Raw genomic sequence first — 5,801 nt, 5'->3', positions numbered from 1 at the left:
CTATTATAATTATTAATAGTAGTAGTAGTAGTAGTAATCTCTACACACAACAAGGGACTTGAACTCATGACCCTGAGATCAAGAGTCACATGCTCTTCTGATTGAGCCAGTCAGGCGCCCCAGTGTGCAAAAAAATTCAATGATAATATTAAAGGTTACCATCTATATTTTAGTTATTTTTAATTTTAATTCCAGTGTAGTTAATACACAGTTTTATATTAGTTTCAGGCGTACAATATAGTGATTCAACAGCTTTATACATTACTCAGTGCTCAGCATGATAAATGTACTATGTTCTCATCTAGGTGGTTTCAGGTCTCCCATTTAGGTCCTTAATCCATTTTGAGTTTATTTTTGTGTATGGTGTAAGGAAGTGGTCCAGTTTCATTCTTTTGCTTGTAGCTGTCCAGTTTTCCCAACACTGTTTGTTGAATAGACTGTCTTTTTCCCATTGCATATTCTTGCCTCCTTTGTCAAAATTAATTGACCATACAATCATAGGTTTACATCTGGGCTTTGCATTCTATTCTATTGATTTATGTGTCTATTTTTATGCCAGTACCATACTGTTTTGATTACTATAGCTTTGGAGTATATCTTGAAATCTGGGATTGTGATACCTCCAGCTTTGTTCTTTTTCAAGATTGCTTTGGCTATTTGGGTCTTTCATGGTTCCATACAAGTTTTAGGATTATTTGCTCTAGTTTTGTGAAAAGTGCTGTTGGTATTTTGATAGGGATTGCATTACATGTGTAGATTGTTTTGGGTAATATGGCCATTTTAATAATATTTGTTCTTCCAATCCGTTAACATCTTGTATCTTTCCCTTTGTGTTGTCTTGAATTTCTTTTACTGGTGTTTTGTAGTTTTCAGAGTACAGGTCTTTCACCTCCTTGGTTAAGTTTATTCCTAGGTATTTTGTTATTCTTGATGCAGTTATAAATGATATTGTTTTCTTTTAGGAAGTACTACTCAACACTTTTATTTATATTTCATTGGAAAGAACCTGGCCACAGGGTTATAATTAGCTGCAAGATTAGCTTCCTAAGTCTAAATGTACTATTTATTCTGAGTAGACAAGTGCCCAGCTATAAAATTCAGGGTTCTACTAGGAAGGAAATGGAGAAGAATAGATATTAGAGTAGGATATAGCAGTTGCACCAGTCAGGGTTGTCCAGAGAAACAGAACCAATCAGAGATATATATTAGACTTATTTTAAGGAATTAACCCACAGGATTGTGGGGCCTGACAAGTCTGAAATCTGTAGATCAGGTTGGAAACTCAGGCAGGAGTTGGTGCTTTTATCTTAAGGCAGAATTTCTTCAGGAAACTTCAGTTTGTGCTTGTAAGGCCTTCAACAGATTGGATGCAGCCCACTCACATTATTGAGGATAATCTCCTGTACTTAGTCAAGTGATTATAGAGGCTAAGTACATTTACAGAATACCTCATAGCAACACCTAGGTTAGTGTTTGATTAAATCACTGGGTACAACAGCCAAGCCAAACTGACATGTAAGACTATTATAGCAGTCTTTATCATAAATAGATTATACTACATATTTACATTAATATCTCCTTCATTTTATTGTGAGCATTCCCCAAATCATCAGATATTCATATAAAACATGATATTTATTAAAGTAGCATGATATCCCAACATATCAAAATAAAATTATTCCTATATTTCAGGACTTTAAAAACATGGTATACATATATATATATGTATATATGTATTTCTGATTATTCATTAAATTTTTAAAAGTAAGATTATCAAGTCAATGATTATAAAGATTTTTAAGGCCTATATTCCTATTGCCAATGTGTCAATGTGCTTTCCAGAAAGTTTGCACCAATTTACACCAACAATATATGAATGCAATTCTGATGTCACTGTACTCTGGACAAAGTTAGGTTTCATAATTTTGTCAATTAAATAGATGAACATGTTTTGTTTTGTATCTCTTTACTGCTATATAAAACATTTAATCATTCACTATATTTTTATTGATCCTTTCTATTTTTTCTTTTGTTAATTTTGTTTTTACCTTTTGCCTAGTTTTCTGTTAGGCTACTAGCATTCTCCTGATTGATGTATGAGGTATTTATATATTAAGAATATAAATCTTGGTCATACTTGCTGTGAATGATTCCTAACTTGCTTTTCTAGTTTTTTCTTAGTATAAAATTTTTACTTTACTTTAAGTAAAGTAAATCCTTCCTTTAAGTAAAGGAAGAAACTATAGATACTTCAAGTTTTCACTTAGGGTAAACAGTTGATCAAAATTAATAAAGGTATAATCATATTATTGGTGATTAAAATTAAGGGAAATGAAACATGAAAATGAGATTATTTTCATACACAAATGAAGCATCACTGCCACGGATGACTCAGGTAACTAGTCACATCTTTCCAAAAAACATACTTGGGAAAACTCACATTTTTTCCCCTTAGAATTCTTACATATGAAATATTTTTCTTCATTTAGTAGTATTACTAACTTCAGAATCTACTGACTGAATTGTCATTTCTAAGATGTTGTCAACATTATGTTCAAATAAATTTTGAGATGATCAGTAATTTTTAAGAAAAAAATTATGGAAGAATAAACATTGAACTTATGATTTTTTTTCTGCTTCTAAATAAATTTAAAAATTTAAAAAGCAAATAAGGGTGTTAAATCTGTGATGGCAATAATAGCTGCTTGACACTGACATGCTACAAATAAATCTGTGTGGCAATATAAATTGACTCAGGCATTTGTGCCACATATGACAGCCCAAAATATTTTTATTTCCTCCTTAGTAATTTTTAGATTTTCTTATCTCATTGACTATGAAAAGCACAATCATCCCACACACTGTTCTTGAACTGCATTTAATATAATCTGCCCAGAATTCTAGCTTGATTTTCAAAATTGAGGTGAAACTGAATTCCAGGTAAGTTATCTAAATTGACCAATAATTTAAATTTGTATTGTAGAGTAATACTTGGAATTATTTTTCTACTTAATATATTTCAACTGGTTAGTTGAGTCCAATTAGTTCCAATAATTTTTTATAAGGTTGGCAAAGCATCTAATTTCTTTTCATTTGTAATTCCTAATTAAAATGGGTTAGTGGATATTCACTTATTTTACTTATAATATTCTCACTTATCAAATGTATTACTTATTGAATCTATTCATATTTTTAAAAACCTTTTCTTTCTTTTTTTTAATTATGTTATGTTAGTCACCATACAGTACATCATTAGTTTTTGATGTAGTGTTCCATGATTCATTGTTTGAGTATAACACCCAGTGCTCCATGCAATACATGCCCTCCTTAATACCCATCACTGGGCTAACCCATCCCTCCATCCCCCTCCCCTCTAAAACCCTCAGTTTGTTTCTCAGAGTCCGTAGTCTCTCGTGGTTCATCTCCCCCTCTGATTCCCACCCCTTCATTTTTCCCTTCCTTCTCCTAATGTCCTCCATGCTATTCCTTATGTCCCACAGATAAGTGAAACCATATGATAATTGACTTTCTCTGCCTGATTTATTTCACATAGCATAATCTCCTCCAGTCCCATCCATGTTGATGTGAAAGTTGGGTATTCATCCTTTCTGATGGCTGAGTAATAGTCCATTGTATATATGGACCACATCTTCTTTATCCATTCGACTGTTGAAGGGCATCTCGGCTCTTTCCACAGTTTGACTATTGCGGACATTGCTGCTATGAACATTGGGGTGCATATGGCCCTTCTTTTCACTACATCTGTGTCTTTGGGGTAAATACCCAGTAGTGCAATTGCTGGGTCATAGGGTAGCTCTATTTTTAATTTTTTGAGGAACCTCCACACTGTTTTCCAAAGTGGCTGTACCAACTTGCATTCCCACCAACAGTGTAAGAGAGTTCCCCTTTCTCCACAACCTCTCCAACATCTGTTGTTTCTTGCCTTGTCAATTTTTGCCATTCTAATTGGTGTAAGGTGCTATCTCAATGTGGTTTTGATTTAATTTCCCTGATGGCTAAACATGATGAACATTTTTTTATGTGTCTGTTAGCCATTCGTATGTCTTCTTTTGAGACGTGTCTGTTCATGTCTTCTGCCCATTTTTTGACTTAATTATTTGTTTCTTGGGTGTTGAGTTTGAGAAGCTCTTTATAGATCTTGGATATCAGCCCTTTGTCTGTAATGTCATTTGCAAAAATCTTCTCCCATTCTGTGGGTTGCCTCTTTGTTTTGTTGACTGTTTCCTTTGCTTTGCAGAAGCTTTTTATCTTGATGAAGTCCCAACAGTTCATTTTCGCTTTTATTTCACTTGCCTTTGGAGATGTATCTTGAAAGAAGTTGCTGTGGCCGATGTCAAAGAGGTTACTGCCTGTGTTCTCCTCTAGGATTTTGATGGACTCCCGTGTCACACTGAGGTCTTTCATCCATTTTGAGTTCATCTTTGTGTATGGTGTAAGAGAATGGGTTGAGGTTCATTCTTCTGTATATAGTTGTCCAATTTTCCCAGCGCCATTTATTGAAGAGACTGTCTTTTTTCCATTGCATATTTTGTCCTGCTTTGTCGAAGATTATTTGACCATAGAGTTGAGGGTTCGTATTTGGGCTCTCTATTCTGTTCCATTGGTCTGTGTGTCTGTTTTTGTGCCAGTACCATGCTGTCTTGGTGATCACAGCTTTGTAATATAGCTCGAAACCAGGCAACGTGATGCCCCCACCTTTGTTTTTCTTTTTCAACATTTCCTTGGCGATTCACTGTCTTTTCTGATTCTATACAAATTTTAGGATTGTTTGTCCAGCACTTTGAAAAATGCCATTGGAATTTTGATCAGGATGGCATTGAAGGTATAGATTGCTCTGGGCAGCATAGACATCTTAATAATGTTTATTCTTCCAATCCATGAGCATGGAATAAAACCTTTTCTTTTATGGTTCTTTTTCTAATGCTTTGTTAATCATGAGTCTGGTCAAACATATTTTCATTATTTACCAGCTGTTTGCATTTTAATTTTTGTTAAAAAAAACAAAAATTTCCCCCAATTTATCTTTTGCTTTTTCATTCTGTTTATGGTATTTTGGGCATACGTTAGTTCTAAATTTTAAATAGCCAAATTATCAATCTTATACTTTATGTTTTATGTTTCAGAGTTGTATGAGTTTTCTGAGGCTCATGCACTTTATTTCAAGATTATATATATATATTAAGATTTTTATTTATTTGACAGAGAGAGAGAGCACAAGCAGGGGGAGCTGCAGGCAGAGGGAGAGGGAGAAGCAGGCTCCCCACTGAGCAGAGAGCCCTACATGGGACTCAATCCCAGGACCCTGGGATCATGACCTGAGCTGAAGGCAGATGCTTAACCGACTGAGCCACCCAGGCACCCAAGATTATATATATATTTTTAAAGATTTTATTTATTTGTCAGAGAGTGAGAGAGAGTACAAAGCAGGGGGAGTGGCAGGCAGAGGGAGAAGCAGGCTCCCACTGAACAAGGAGCCTGATGCAGGGCTGGCTCCCAGGACCCTATGATCGTGACCTGAGCCAAAGGCAGACGCTTAACCAACTGAGCCACCCAGGCGCCCCTTATTTCAAGATTATATTAAAACACTGTGCAGGGCGCCTGGGTGGCTCAGTCGTTAAGCGTCTGCCTTTGGCTCAGGTCATGATCCTAAGGTCCTGGGATCGAGCCCCGCATAGGGCTCCCTGCTCAGCCGGAAGCCTGCTTCTCCCTCTCCCACTCCCCCTTTTTGTGTTCCCTCTCTCACTGTGTCTCTGTCAAATAAATAAATAAAATCTTTAAAA

Source organism: Leptonychotes weddellii, chromosome 4 (genome assembly GCF_054177405.1).
Source record: "Leptonychotes weddellii isolate Sample4059 chromosome 4, ASM5417740v2, whole genome shotgun sequence".
Classification (NCBI taxonomy): domain Eukaryota; kingdom Metazoa; phylum Chordata; class Mammalia; order Carnivora; family Phocidae; genus Leptonychotes; species Leptonychotes weddellii.
This window is presented reverse-complemented; position numbering follows the sequence as displayed.